The 16,618-nt window shown below is 39.4% G+C and overlaps 1 pseudogene; it reads right to left on the bottom strand.

The window, feature by feature from the left end:
• Positions 1-6,226: 6,226 nt before the first annotated feature.
• LOC121153973 lies at positions 6,227-13,817 on the bottom strand (annotated as a pseudogene).
• Between the last annotated feature and the right edge of the window lie 2,801 nt (positions 13,818-16,618).

Genomic DNA, 16,618 nt, shown 5'->3' with positions numbered 1-16,618 from the left:
GGAATAAGGCAGTGGACAGAAAGTCTTCTCTTGTCTATTCTTCTGTCTGTCAACTGCCTTTCCAATAAAAATAAAAAGAAATCTTAAAACAACAACAAGGTGCTGTTCCCTTCAATGACCTTTGTGAGCACTGGGTGTCTGAATGTGATTTTTTCTCTCTCCTTGTACTCCTAGAATGATCCTGCTAGTCCTAGTTAAGAGAAGACATTTGCAGATAGGGACAAATATTCTGGAGTCTAGATCTCCTTGAAAAGGAACCTGAATACTAGTTACATGACTTTTTGCAATCAACTTGACTTATTTTTTGAAGTATAGACATTTTCGTTATTGGCAAAGCATAGGATATTGTATGTACAGCAATCATATTACATTTGTTAATGGTTTAAACTTGCGCATGCTTGTAAATTTCTACTTGCTATTTCTAAGGAGAATTTATTGAAATTTTCTACTCTGGTTGGGGATATAAGCTTTTCTTCTATTAGTAATTTGTTTCTATGTGTCCTAAGGTTGAAAGGTACACACATATTTATATTTGTTATATTTTTGAGGGAATTTCATATGGTATTGTATCTCATTTATACTGTTTTCTTTCTTTCTTTTTTATTATAAAGTCAGATTTCCAGAGAGAAGATACAGATTGAAGGACCTTCTGCCTGCTGGTTCACTCCCCAAGTGGCCACAATGACTGGAGCTGAGTTCATCTGAAGCCAGGAGCCAAGAGCTTCTTCTGGGTCTCCCGCCACAGGTGCAGGGTCCCAAAGCTTTGGGCCATCTTCAACTGCTTTCACAGGCCACAGGCAGGGAGCCGGAAAGAAAATGGAGGAGCTACGACTCGAAGCAACACCCATACTGATCCTGACATATACAAGGTGAGGACTTTAGCCACTTGGCTTACCACGCTGGCCCCTATACTGCTTTCTTAAATATTGCTAATTTCATGTTATTTAAAAGTCTGCTTCTGATATTTAATACTGAAATTTTCTGATATCTAATACCACCATATCAGAATTTATAGTTTTCCCATCCTTTTGTGTTCTGTATAAACTTGTATTTAGTTTGCAGTTTTAAATTCCCAAGAAACGTGTATGTGTGTATGCGTTTACGATGAGAACTAAAGAACTAAAGAACAGGAAAAATCACCAAGGATAAAGAAGGAAACTGTGTGGCTATGGGAGCCTTTCTGTACTTAACAATAGAACATCAAAATATGTGAGGTATTTAGTTCTTTTTATAGTTGAGTAATATTAAATATCTAAGATATCTAGATAAAATATCTCCCATATATTTTCCTTATCCATTCATCCAGTGATGGATATCTATATCTGGGCTATAGTAGATAGTGTTGCAATGGACAAGGGAGTGTAGATACCTCTGACATGCGCTAAGTTCATTTCCTTGGGGTGTATACCGAGTTGTTTGATAGCTGGGTCATGGAATGGGGTGTTGGTGGAGATACTAGTTGCCTAATTCAATCAGTTTATGCTGGATATGTGTTTTGAAATATTACATATGCCACTTAAATGTGTATGAGTATTATATGTGAATAAGAAAAATTAAAAACATGTATGATAAAAATTGACAGGACTGCAAAGAGAAATAGATAAATCCACAGTTACAGCTAAAGAAATCAATACTTCTCTGCTTGCTGTCCTGCAGTGATGGACTTGGTGCATGGAGCTGATAATAACACATGGACTACTGACTGATGGTCAGTAGCCAAAGTTTATTAACAGCATTAGACTTTTATATATATATATATTATTAATTACATTGCATTATGTGACACAGTTTCATGGGCTCTGGGAATTCCCCAACCCTTTCCTGTACCCTCCCCCCATGGTGGATTCCTCCACCTTGTTGCTGTATTACCTTTCAAATTCAGTCAAGATTCTTTCATTGCAACCATATACCAAGCATAGAGTCTAGCATCTTATTGTCCAGGTAAATTCAACAGTTTCTTGGGGAGACCATCTCTGGTCTGAAGGCAGAGCTGGCAGAATTTTATCCCGATCAATTTAAAGCCACAACACAACATCAACGACAGTTTACATTATGGAGTTAATTGACATGGTATTGAGTAATCAATATGTTAAAACCATGCAAGTTCTTAACCACATCCTGTGACTACTTCATTGACCCTTCAATTTTAGTCTATATACAACTGGCTTCTATACACCTTAAAATGACTATACAGTATTATTCAGCTGTTTCATGTCTATTTTCATTTTAGTATTTAGCAGTTTATAGTGTTGAAGCATAATTTTGCTGAACTTGGCAGATTTTAGGATAGTCTAAACTGGGTTATAACTCTACAAAGGTGTATGTCAACAATTGAGGTACAGAACATTTTTAGGAGGGGTGTGCAGAGAAATCTTCAATAGCTTAGTGAGGAGTAACTAATCTTTGTGTCCTACCTAGTAAGGTATATGTGAGTCCAAGCTGACCATTTCCTGTCTGGTTTTAAGCTCTCCTTGTTGTTCTCTGCCTGTTTATTCTAATGTGTGTGTGTGTGTGTGTGTGTGTGTGTGTGTGTGTGTGTGTGTGTGTGTGTGTGTGTTTGGGGTGGTGGGCTCTGGAGTGACCCTGATGGTCTTTGCAAGAGAGGGTGGGGATCCAAAGTTGGAACTAAGTAAGGACCAGAGAAAGCTCTTCTCCCTAGTCTCGAAGGAAGTTTACTGTTCTGTTTCTGCAGACCACTCAGGGTTCCTGGCTGTTGTTCCAAAGACCTTGGATCCTGTGAGGAAGGATTTGGGCTTCTTCCATCCCATGTGGTAGATCCAAATGGGGCTGGATGACCTCAGAGTTCTTGGGCTCCAAAGGCACTCCAATTCCCTGTGGTCTCTTTGGCAGTTGGGATGTAGTCCTTGATGCCCATACTGATAGTCCTTGGTGAGGATCCGGGAGTCTACAGGGTTGGGATACAAGCTTCCTCCTGTCCCCCTGCTCCACTCTTGGGTCCCCCCCTGCTCTGTGCATATGACCTCCTGTTAAGAGGTTGTTAGGATTGCTCTTGATTCCCTCTATTTGTCTTTATAGGTTTACTCTTGTTTAATGCTGATTTGAATCTGTTGTCTATAAGTTACCTGTTATGTTCCTGATAGGTTACACTTCATGTCTTCCTCACATATTCTAAGGAGATGGAAGATTTCTTTGCTCTCCTGCCCCATTTCCGAGTAGCACAGGGTTTTGAAAGTATATTAGGTTTTACAGTTTTTTGATGTAGATCATAAGCAGTCACATTGATTGTTGGTTCATTGATTACATCACAACATCTTATTGCATGAGATACAGGCTGTTTGGGGTTGAAATAATATTGTAGTTTACAGGTACTGTTTTTTGGATTGACAACATTTCATGTTAAATTAAGGCAAATGTGTGATCTAACCTTTTGGGATTGGCTCATTTCCCTTAGCGTAATGGTTTCCAGTTGGGCGCATTGGCTACAAAGGGCTGCATTCCTTTTTTTTTTTTTTTTAATAGCTGAGTAGTAGTCCATGGAGTAAATGAACCATAGGTTTCTTATCCAGTCTTCTGTTGATGGGCATTTCGGTTGCTTCCAAGTTTTTGCAATTATTGATTCTACACATGTCCAATAGTTTCATTGGGAATCCATCTTTTTTGTCTGGATTCAGTGATGCATGTTCCATTGTACCCACATGTCTGTATATGATAAACCCTAGTACTCCATCACTCTACATTACCATAAGTGAGAGGCCATGAAATGAGGTCAACAACCAGTATGAGTTAGGACAGCCACTACAACAACAACAATAGCATTAGACTTTTAAAAGAAAGTTGTCACTTAGACATTCAGGGAGGGAGCTTGAGGCATTTGCATTTCAACAGCAAGGGACAGTCTCCCAATACACAACTTTTTTCTCTGGCAGGTCTTTTATCTAAACCTGCAAACCAGGAGTTTTCCTGTTTATTCATATCCTTCCCTGGCCTTTCAGAGGAGATTCAACTGGTTCTGCCTCCCTCAATAGCAAAGACTCTGAATGTCCTTCTACACTTGTTCATAAGTAACTGCCAGTTACAGCAAAATGAAAACCAGATTGATAAGTGGCACCCTCAGTCATCTGAGTCTACTTGGCATTTGCAGTTTGCTTCATTCAAGAACAGCAGAAGATGCATTCTTCTCAAGTTTGTATGGAGCAGGCTCCAAGAGAGACCAAATTCTGAGCCATAAAAACACAGTTTAAGAAATGATGAAAGTAGAAATCATGTAAGGTTTGTTTGCAGACTGCAATGGAATAAAAGAGGAACTGGAAAGAGGTTAGCATCTGATAGTACATGAGTATTAAAATAGTATGCTTCTGAGTTACATGTGGATCAAGAATGAAGTCTTAGGATTTCAAAAAATATGTTAAATGAATATATAACATATTGAAATACATTGGATATTGCAAAAGAAGGTGGTAGGAGGGAACCCCATCATTGAATACGTGCTAGGAAAAAACGATCTAAGATAAATAACCTAAGATTTTGCCTTGGAAATTAGAAAAGGCAAACCAGAAGAAACAAAGGATACAGGAGGTCATACAAAGGATACAGAAGTCATAGTAGAAAACAGGAAAAAAAAAGTCAAGGGATTGTTACTGAAAGGTGGTTCTTTGAAAAAAATATATAAAATAGATAAACTTACAACTAGACTAAGGAGAAGACAGAGAATACACAAATTTACAACCATGAGATGGGCTTTTACAACTGTATTAGATATTCAACAACCTAAAGGAAGTAAATCATTTGCTTGAATAATTTGCTGGTTATAATAGTTGATTTTATTCAAGTTATTACAATTAATTTATATATTTGGATTATTTCTGCCCTCCACTTTGTGTTTCTTCTTATAATAGGTTTTCTTTGTTGCTTTGCTTTCATGTCTTCTATTGAATTGAGCAGTCTTTGTTTTATTGAAGATTTATTCAATTTTATTTGGAATTCAGAAGGGGAAGGAAACAGACACACATCTCTTCCATCTACTGATTCACTTTCCAAATAGTTGTGATGGCAGGAGCTGGCCCTGTTCGACAGGAGGAGCCAGGAGTCAGTGGCTTCTCCCTGTGGTGCATGCAGCAACCCAGTGTTTTGCATAATCCTCTGCTGCTCTCTAAAGCATAAACAGGCATCTGGATCAGAAGTGTAGCCAGGTCATGAACTGGTGCCCATATTGGATGCTAGTGCTGCAGGTGGAGAATTAGCTTGCCCTAGAATGCAATCTTTTTTGTTTGCGTGTTTTTTAATTTTTATTTTATGATGGAGTTCGATATACTCTTGGATTTCCCTTCCTCCCTCCCTCAATATTATCCCCTCAAATGATTTTCCTGTTTTTCCTGCCCCTGCATAAGGCTTTAAATGTTCCAGTGATTTAGCTTCATGGAATTTCTGAGGACCTTAAAATAACAATAGCCATCTTAATGAAGTGATAGAGGTGACTGCTTCATTTGCATAAGATCCAGAGAAAGTAAAAGCTGAGCCATTCAAGTAGAAGGCACAGATAACTGTTTAAACTTCTTTAAAAAAAATTTAAGAATGAATTCACATAATAAAAAAATATCCATTTTAGAGTGAATAATTCTGTGTCACAGCATAATCATAACTTTGTGTAAACAACATCTGTAGTTAAGTTCTCAAATATTTCTTTAAGTAAAACTTTCTCCCACTCCCTACTCTGTGTAGAAGTCTGGAAACCATCATTCAGCTTCTGTATCATCTATCCTATATGTGTCATATACACTGCGTTGAGGCGTCTGTCTGCTAGTTCATAGCGTATAGAGAGAAGTGAGGGAAATGGCACAGAGGGACATAGAACCACACAGCTACAGGTGAAATCTATGCTTTTTCCATTTCAGAGTGGTTTGTAGGGATTATTATTATTATTATTATTATTATTATTTTTGCTATGGTCATGTTTTCCCAGCATCCTCTTTTTTTTTTTCCACTAGTGTCTACATTGAGAGTGAGGGATGGAGGAGGTATGGGTGGGGGGAAGAAATCACTGTTTCTCTGGTTCCAAACAGTCTTCATCTGTGTGTATTGAAATTGTTCTTTGGGTTCCCTAGAATATAATGTTGTTGTGGCTTTAGAGTCCAGAAATGGGTGGGTACAAACTAGTACAGAGGTGAAAACTGCTAAGCCTTGCTTACTTCTCTTCTGTTAATACCATAAGAGAGCAGGGGTTTGGGTCACAGGTGATGCCAGGTATTTATTACTGGTGAACTGATGCCTATAGGTACATGATTTGAATGGCGATGAAGTCAAGGAGGGTTACCAGTTCCTCAGGGCCTTGGATGATTTGAGAAGCAAAATTTGGAGTATTGCCTCAGAGGTAGGCAGGAGAGCACTCCAGGAAGACGAATGGGTCAGTTTTGTAGGATAGGTCATGACCTAGGGTGTCAGGGGCTGCATGGTCTGATGTGACAGCCTTGCAGAGTCCACTCCAGGATCTCTAGGTACTCCTCCATGTTGTTGAACTGGATCATGCTACTCATGCCTGGTAGGGGTTGGTGACCATCTACAGTGTGAAGTAGGCCATCGCCAGGGAGAATATCCAGGAGTACAAGGGCTGCTAAGGGAGTCTGTAGCTGGCCAGATCAAACTTGCTGGCATAACATCCATGGGCACAGAGGTTCCTGGCTGCGGGAGGCCTTCATCCAGCATCTTGATGCCCTCAGTGCTGGCTGCCTTCCTTTTCTTGGTGAGGTCTGTGGCCTTGTTGATGACATCTGTGCTCTGCATGCTGTAGCTGAGGCGGTTACCTGCCAAGATGACCCTTACCAGGCCACCATCAACTGAGTCAGATTCTCACAGATATTAAACAGGATGTGTATGATATTTTTCCAGTACGGCACCATGGACGATCACTTAGAGATCCTGGAATGGATCCTGTGTGGATCTGTCACATAAGCCCACACAACCCTTGACACCCTAGATTATTACTCATTCTATGAAACTGACCATACTGCTATGGTCACCCTTGTTCCCAAGCTAGTAACTACATCCACCAACAGCCCAGGACCAGCCCAGCCACCAGCAGCACAAACCTGTCTGGTGTTGAGGAGTGGCACAGGTGTCTAGGGCATCGGGCCAGCTGAGCAGTAGTCCTCCTCTAGAAACTTGTTGTCATCCCTCATGGAGCCCAGCACTGCCAGGACCACCCCTGTGAGTAACTGACACATTAGTGGTGCCTTTCAGTTTGATCCACCACAGTTCATCTTTCCAGGAACAGCTTGACATCTGAGTCGATATATTTGCTTGGAAGAGGCTGTGGGGATCTTGCCAGGCTGTGCAAGGCTTGGTTTTTCACTAGAAAGCAATACTAGAATATTGGTTGCAGCTTGCTATCCTGAGCACTTTTTTCTTCTTGGGTGTTATGTCATGTGTTCTCTATGCTTGTTCCCACATGATTCCATAATGACTTAGTGGAATGGGTTCTGTTCGTAGTAATATTCCCATTTTACAGGTGAAGAAACTAAGAATCACAAGTAAGGATCTACTTCAAAATAGTGCAGCTGAAAAAGTTGGGAATATATTAGTTTGACTCTGAAGCCTGGACTTGTCAGTGCATCATGTTGCCTGAGTCAGAGCTGAACTTTAAAGCCTGTGTGGGGAGATTGATGGGCCATAGCTCCAGGAATCCTTGGCAAGGGAATTCTGATAATGCCCTTTCAGTGTTTCCTTGCATTTTATGTATTTTGCTTTGCAATTAGAATCAGCTGAATGGCATGCCCAGTAGTGAGCCAACGCTTTCATTTTCTTTATATTTGCATTCAGCCGTGTGAATGTTATATTCTGACTTGTTTGCTGTGGAAACCTAATTTTTGTGCAGTGGCCCATCCATTGCAGATGACTTATATTGTCTCACCTGAAGTTTCAGTAGCTGTGCTTCTCACTTCCCATCTGTGGGATGAATATCCAAGTGCAGCTTTTCACATTATCATTCACATTTGCTCTCTCTTCCCCTTATGAAAGCCAGTGACCACACCATTGTTTTAATGTCATTTGTGGGTTCAAGGGATCCTTTACGGCCTGGGCTCCTTAGCCTGAGGTAATGTTCTGCAGCTTGTGGTGCATCAAGCCATAGGGGTGTGCCTTCCTGAGGGCCACTTGAGCGGACATTGCAAAACTTACCTTTTATGGACATCAGAAGCAAGCTCAGAATGCCAAGCAGTGTTCACTTTGTGGTATTGGTGACCGAGAAGTTTTTGTCCTGTTTTGGCAAATTGGAAGACAGGCACAACCACAGAGAAATGTCTCACAAAGACAGGGGAAGAACACTCAGAAGGAAGGCAAAAATCCAGGTCGTGGGACAACATATATGTCTAATCTGTAACCATGGAGGCAGCCTGGGAAAGGGTGGAGGGGAAGGCTCTATTCCGTGATAACTTTTAAGTCAATTATTGCAATATAGAAATGGTAATGATTATAATCATAATCTTAAGTGTTTCAAAACCTGTGTCCAGGTTTGTATCTATCTCCATATCTAAACCAATGTAACTATAGGTTTGGAATTGAGAATTGAGATGAACTGACCTAATAGCGCTTCTGAGAACATTGTAGCTTTGAACAGCTCTCATGTCATGTTCTTTCTTAAAATATATTTCAAAAAATACTCACAGATAAAATTCACATGCTGTTTAATTCACTCATTTAAAATGCATTGCAGTGGCTTTTAGCAACTTGCAGGGTTGTTTAGCCATGACTGCACAAAGAAATCTATAATCATTAGCTGTCATTATCTATTACTTCCCCCAATTCCTGGGCAATTATTAACTTGTATCTCCATGGATTTGTCAATTCTACATACATTTCTTATATAGTCATCACTCTTTATCAATGCTTTTTTTAATGGTTTCAATAACTGCCATTCAAAATATTAAATGGAAAATTCAAGAAATAAGTTCTAAATTGCATATCTTATGACTACATCATTTCTTCATCCAGATATGCACGTGGCATACACTACCTGGTTAGTAAGTTAGAAGCCATCTTGGCAAGTGTTAGAGTGTTTGCTATTCAAGTAATCTCATTTTACTTAATGGTCCCAAGCGCCAGAGTATGTATGCTTGCACTTGGGATATTTGCCAAAAAAGCCATAATGCACTTCTTTTAAGTGAAAAAGCAGTGTTTTTATTTCTTAGGGAAGAAAAATAATTATATGTTGAGGTTTTAAGCTGTACATTACAATAGGGGACTGAGATAGAGACCACATTTACAGACCTTTATAGTGTATTGTTGTAAATCCACATTGTTTTAATAATTGTTGTATTTTGTTAATTTTATTCTCTCATGGTGCCAAATTTGTAAACTTATGATAAGTGTGTATAGTATAAAAAAAGATGTAGTGTCCATAGAGTTCAATATAGCCTGTCATTTGAGGCCTCTGCTGGGATCTTGGAATGCATCCCCCAAAGATAAGGGGGATTACTACAAGTAGACTAATACAACATGTGGTTTTTTATGACTGGCTCCTGTTATATATATTCCAGGGTTTTCAAAGTTTATCCATAATATATCATGTATCAGCACTACATTTCCCTTTGCTGTCAGACTGTACTTTATTGTATATGTAGACAACATTTTATTTATCCGTTTTTCCATGATAGACATTTGGATTTTTTCCACTTTTTGGGTAACATGAGTAATGATTTTATGAACATCATATTCATTTGTTGGGTGTGCACTTTGGAGTGGAATTGCTAAATTGTATGGTACCTCTTTGTTTAGTGTTTTAAGTAATTGCCTGAAAGTGGCTGTTATATCATTTGACATTTCTGCCAGTAGTGTATGGAGGTCCTAATTTTTCTACACCCTCAATAACACTGGTAACCTTATAGTGACCCTAGTGGATTCAAAGTGATATCACTGTTGTTTTTATTTACATTTTCACTGATGATTAATATCATTGAACATCTTTTCACTTGCCAATTGGCCACTTGTAGAAATTCAAATATATATATATATATATATATTTATAAATATAAAGATTTATTTATTTGAAGGTAGTTTTTACAGAGAGAAGGAAATATGGGTAGGGGAGGAAGAGAGAATTGGAGGGAGAGAGGGAAAAAGAGAGAGAGAGAAAGAGAGAGATCTTTCATTCTCCTGTTCATTCCCCAAATGGCTGCAAGTGGATGGAGCTGAGCTGATCTGAAGCCAGGAGCCCAAAGATTCCTCTAGATCACCCACATGGGCAGAGAGGCCCAAGGACTTGAGCCAACATCCACTGCTTTCCTCAGCCATAAGCAGGGGGCTAGATTGGAAGTGGTGCAAACAGAACACAAACTAGTGCCTATATGGGATGCCAGTGCTGCAGGCAGAGGATTAGCATGCTATGCCCCTATGCTGGCCCCTTAAATTGGGCTTTTAATTATTGAGTTAAACAGATTTTGTATACTTTATACAGAAGTCACTTATCAGATACATACTTTGCAAATATTTTCCTTGTGGACTGTCCTTCCCTGTCTTGAAGATATTGTTTGCATTCACATCTCCTTTTTAAGTCCTGAAGCTTAGCCACAAGATATTTTGAAAGTCCTGTGGGTAGGGACTAGTTTCTGCCTCCCAATTTCTACTGTGGGGAGAAAAAGACATTTGGTTCGAAGTTTCTGGAAATTGTCTATCTTAGTGAAAGTTAGATATAATATTTCTTGTGAAGCCTATTCTGTTGCCCCAGAAAAATCAGCTGAAAAGGCTCCTCATAAGCACAGTTGTAAATTAAAGTTCTGACTCACTGCAGTGAGTTGACAGTTTGCTTCATGCTGAGGCTTTAAACAGAGTAGCTGTGCTCTTTTGGTTAGTATAAACTCCTGGATATTTTTCAGGAAAAGCAATGTATTTGCAGATTTGTTTTTGTTTATTTGGTGGTGAGGAGAGTGGGTAAAAATGTCTCTTGGCACTGTTTGCTTTGTGTCTGCACTGTGGTGCATTGCAACAGAGATGGAAAGTGTTTTCTTAGCTATGTATGAGAGATAAGCACCAAGAGAAGTCATGGGGGCATCTTTCAAACTAGGTCTTGTATTGTTCCCGGCAGTGGAGTTACCACAGGTGGCCATGGTGGCACTGGATTCAATACAGGTTGATTCCTTCTTTCTGCAGGCTGTGGGTGGTGGTGGTGATGAGAACACTGGGGTAAGCATTGGTTTCCCAAAAGCACCTTCAATATTAGCTACAGTGAAGTGAATTTGACAGCATTCGAATCAGCGGCTTAGAAGAATACAGAGCAGGATGAAAGGTAAAGACCAGAGCAGGAAGCACAGGATGACTGAAAAATAAAATGTGATGCATTCAGGAACAGCTAGAGTTCACGTGGAGGAGTGGGGAGAGGGTAGATTTGGAAGTTTTACATCAGTTAAGCTGAGGCATTATAACTTGTTTCTTAAAGGCTCATCATATAAATGCGTATGGTACCCTTGACTCACCTTACTAATAAGGATCAGAAGTCACGGACTGGAAGCTTGGCAGCCAAAGGTGCTCACTCCAATTAACCTACATGGCTTTATTAATTAACTTTCAAGTAGTCTTATCTCAGTTTTCCACAGACTCTACCACTCCCTATTTTTTCATATTATTCCTATCACACATTCTTATGACCAACCAGGCCTGTGTGGATAGTTCAATGACCAAGTCTTTGTCTCATTTCTAAGCTGCCTTTTTGTTTCTGACATTCTGTGATTTGGAATGGACTTGATGAGAGGGTTTTGAATATTTCAGCCCATCTGTGAAATTACAAACTCAACCAGCAATCCTCTATGTGGGGGTGGAGACACTCAGTGTAGCCAACAATTAACTGTGATCATGGGAAGTAGTTGCAATCTTATCAGGTTTTTATGCCTTTATTACAAATGAACTGGTGAATCAAGAGTGAAAAACTGCCTGAACAGAGACAGAATATATAAGCTGTAGGAGATAGGCATAGTGACCAAAGATCATTTCATTCCCTTAGCTCCAAATCCTCTCCTAGAACAGGGTCCAGAAACAGTTTTTAATTTACATCATGGATTTGAACCCATGCCAGTGTGTCCCTCCTTCAGGAGTTTTTCTTGGCCAGCCTCATCTGTAGCCATTAAGTGTGTCCTTGATGATGGGTTCTTATAGATATCAATGAGGATTTGCTAACACATCTTTTGGGCTCAAACATGCTTTCCAAGACTTAGAATTTCGTGACACCGGAATTGTATGTTCTGTTTATCAACAAGCCTTTATGATAGAGGGAACATGATTAAAAGAGGCAATGATTTCTTTTCCTGGAGATGCCAGTTTTGCTCTTCTAACGAAAATATTATCAAGTAACAAGTGAGTGACATTTTACATATTGTAGAATCATCTCATGTGATCAGCACATATTAATCTAGCCTGTATGAGATTATATGGCAGACATTATAATTCAGTTATTTATACTTCAGTATTTGTACTTTCTCAAACATGGTAGAGTCAGATTCATTTGTTTAGGGGTATAGACCTTGTGCTAAAATCTTCCTCATAAACAATATTCATGCAAGACTCCTAACACCTAGTTTTGTGCTTTTCCCCTTTCCTCTGTGTCTTCTTGATTTGAACATCTGCAGACTAGGGAAGCAGCTTGATCCAGGGAGAACCAAACTCAATTTAGTGTGCACTTGTTTGATAAATCACCAAAGGATGTTCTCGGACAACTGGTTCAGTGTGGTCGTGCTGAGCAACACCATCATATAATGAGCATGATAGAATGAGTGTGGCATAGGCCGAGAAAACGATCTGCTGTGCACTTGAGCTAATGGAATCAACCCAAATAATATCAACATTTATACAAGCAACATATACGAAGTTCAGTTTGTGATCAAGAATCCCCTGATAAAAACTCTGCTTAAGGGGCAGGCAATGGTTTGCATTAACAATGCTACATTCTCAGGGAAAAAGTAATTCCAGGAAGTGCATCAGCTAAAAGTGTGTGAAGTTCAAAGCCAAGAGTAAGAAAACAATTAGAAACAGACATCTCCTGCTTTGCCAGAGTCTGTCCAAAGAAAAGTAGAAGATGGTTTACATAAGCAACAGGAATCCTTGGAAGAAAGACATGTAGTTTATAAGAAAATGTTGAGGGGAAATTCAATTTTCCTAGGGAAAAAAATTGAATATTTGATTAAACACAGCAGGTATGCACCTTGGCAGAATCAAAGAGTTTTTAAAGATTTGTATATCAGGTAGAGGTTTGTCTCTCCTGCAGATGTTTTCCTGAGAGAGTGGGCATGAGGGAGCAGGGTCGTGGGCATGAACTTGTGGTGCTGTTGTGAAGCCAGTTACGTAAGAGCTTTAAATTGTCCCTTAAGAAGTCATGAGAACTTTGATTCTGTGAAAGTATTGGTTGTTTACAATACTGAGGGAGTGAGTTCTCAGAAATTGTGCAATAAATAAGTTGTCCAACACTGACAGTTACAAAGCTGTAATTAAAGGATAAAGTCATCATTCAGTAGAAACAAATAACTGGCTGAATAAACACAATTCTCATTTGTGCATTTTCTAATTTCTTTTATGGTGCTCCTTACTGAAGAATCACTTTACTAAGCCTCATGCATCTAAAATATGTTATCAAGATATTTCCTTTTTTTAGGTGGATATATTGATTTGCGATCGTTCATTCTCACCTAGGTTTTGCCGTACACTTTTTGGTGAGATTATTGTGTCCCACTTAGAACTGACAGCTTAAACTGCCAGAGGTCTGGTTTATGTGAGAACAGACTCTGAAGATCAGCGCACCATGGCTTACCTAAGACATGCTGAGTGCATGCGGAAGAGAGCTCAAGTTTATCAGTTGTCTTGTAGTGAAGAATCTCTGGATCCATATCTAAATTTGAATATAATAAATAACAGATCTGCTAAAAATCCCTATGGACTACCAAAAGCCCAAGACCTCAACAGAATTGTTGCCAGCACCAATGGGTTATGGGATCTTGTTTCTGACATCAGCATCCTTGTAGTAGTGTGAGGTGGTTAGAAGGAGAGGGTTGTCAACAGACACAGGATGACATGGATGAGAATGAGAGCTCTGCAGGCATCAACAGCAGTATCTTCCATGGTTAAGGACAGGGCAGCACAGATCCACATCAGCTCACACGGTTAGCAGCCTTGGCAGAGGGGGTGGGCAGGAGCCATGGGCACAGCTGTTCCTTTGTCATTGGCAGCAATGGAAGCTACCAGAACTGTGATTTGGGGCAGAAAAGAGAAGTGGGGGTCAACTGGGGCAGAGAAGTGCCAGTAGGATCATAGGTTTGTGCCATCCTATTTCATCCATTTCAGAAGAATTTCAAGGGCCTCAGCTTTTGTGAATATTGGATATAGGCAGGTCCAAGGCAATACCGTTATGTCACGATAATGCTCCTCCCACCGTTTTTAGTCACAGGGAATTGTGGGTGGGCTGGAGGCACACAGAGGAGACAACAATGAAAAAAGGCTAACCTGTGTCCTCTGAGTTACAAGACTAATTTTAGTGCTCAGGGTGAGTTCTTATTGATCAGTATTGACCCTAAAGTTGTCTGGTTGTGTTCGGAGATATTTGTTTTGTCAAGTTTAGTTGTAGCTTTGCAAAGGGAAAGGTCAGGTAACCTTCCTGGAATCATGTGGTAAGCAATTCTCCCTTTTTTGTAAAGGAAGGAGATTTGGAAACAAGGACAAAGAAACTTGGGAGATGTGGGATATGAATTAATTCCTAGCTTTAGTAGTACAAAAGGAAAAATTTGGAGTTGGGAATGGAAATATATAACTAAGTCATTAGCGGTGCAGCAACTTTTTATGTCACAGAGTTAACAGGAAAGGCAGGAGGAGCCTACAAACTGATGGAGGAGCAGCTGGACTAAAGAGGAAAGAATTATCATGGGATAATATTCAAAACTGCAGACAATCATTCAAGTAAGAAATGATTGTGAGTGTGGTATAAGGAGCATTAAGTCTCGGGAGCTGAGAAACAAAATGTTTATTGGCTTTAACAAGGCAGAGTTGAGGGAGAAGTGGTGAAATCAGTGCAGAAAGTTACCGAGAGCAGAGGTCCCATGCTATGTTTTTTTTTTTTTTCATCCCTAGCACAAGTAGGTACTTGAACTCATTTGAAAATGTTTTCTAAGGCTGTAGAATTGAAAACAGTATTACCAAATAGTGTTTCCATGTTGTTAGTTTTCCCTTGTTTTCTAGAGTCAGTTTTTAAAAAATGTACTTCTAATCTGAAGTGTATTTTTCTTATTTTGTGAACAGAAAAATATTTTGCATTCTCTACATTTATTTTATTTTAAAAATGTAAGCCTGAGACGGTTCAGCTTCCTAAATAAGTAAGTCTTTCAGACCATTTAGATTTCAGTACATAGACTGGGCCAATGAAAAAAAAAAAGCAATCCTTTTTATGCCTGAATCAGAGTTGGGAGTTTGTGGTGTTTATCAAAATGAATGATAGGACAGAAGAAATGCATTTCACTGGTTATCTAAGTCCCTGGCCACTTTCTCAAATATCTGTTATCCTGGTTTCAAACTAGGATAGCCTAACAGGTATAAATGTACGAGTTAAAGCACTCCAAGACTTGTATTGGCAGAATTGTAGAAAACTTCTATTTCTGATTTTTTCCACATCCTTGCTTGTGGCCCCCTTCGTTTCATATGAACCATTCTGAAAAATATTAGATTGTATCTTGTAGTGATTCAGATTTGAATTTCCCAGATATTTACTGGTGTTGAATAACTCTTCCTATGTCTATTGGCCATTTGAAGATTTCCTTTGGGAAAAAATATGGTTCTATGTGCTTGACTCATTTTTAAACTGGATTATGTAGGTATTTGCAATTCAGTTGTATGAATTCCTTGTTTGCCTCTTTTTGACATAAATGTTTTCCAAATATTTTCTGCCTTCCGCAGGTTGTCTATTCTTGGGAGAAAAGGCCCTGTTTGTTTCTATGGAGGGACTTCTCTGGTACAATTGGACAATCAAAGCCTAGGTCAGGGAGTCATTTGTAAATTACTAGTCATTGCAAATCCTGCTTCCTAAGATGGGAAGATTCTGTTCTCCATAGACTGAGCCTCTGTCTTCATGGTACTGTTGGGAGAAAGAAATGGAAGAGATTTCATAGAACCACATATTCGGGAAACCATCAAGAGATACTTGTAAAATGAATGTATGAGGCCTAAACCTGCATATGCTACATTAGAGATCTCTAATGGGAGCTAGTTTATTGTCAGTTACTATGTCAGAATACTCTGGAAGACAAATTAGCATAGGAAGTCACAAAGAACATGTGTGTGTGCTTAGAAGACAGAATGATGACCCCCATCATCTCCTTAGGAATCTGTGCCCCTGCAGAAAGTGTTCAATTCACAGACTCCACAAAGCCTAACCTGAGACTTCATGTGGGTCGATACACGTATACCTGCTTAAATCAAATGAAATCTCCTGAGGTGTGTATGCCTCATGGAGAGAAATAAAGCCAAGAAATACTGGCAAAAATGCTTCTGGGTAGAATCAACTGCTGGTATTCATTTTTCTCTGTTTCTTGGCAGGTTTCATGAACACAAACCAAATATTTTTGTAACTGTTCTCCATTAAACTCATCAAGGGCTTCATTAAAATCAACAGGAGAGCAATTAAGCTGACATGACCATTGAGGGA

This window comes from Ochotona curzoniae, unplaced genomic scaffold (genome assembly GCF_017591425.1).
Source record: "Ochotona curzoniae isolate NIBS_2020 unplaced genomic scaffold, NIBS_Ocur_1.0 contig_2723, whole genome shotgun sequence".
NCBI classification, from domain to species: domain Eukaryota; kingdom Metazoa; phylum Chordata; class Mammalia; order Lagomorpha; family Ochotonidae; genus Ochotona; species Ochotona curzoniae.
The sequence above is the reverse complement of the archived record's forward strand: the minus strand, read 5'-3'. Positions and strand labels throughout refer to the sequence as shown.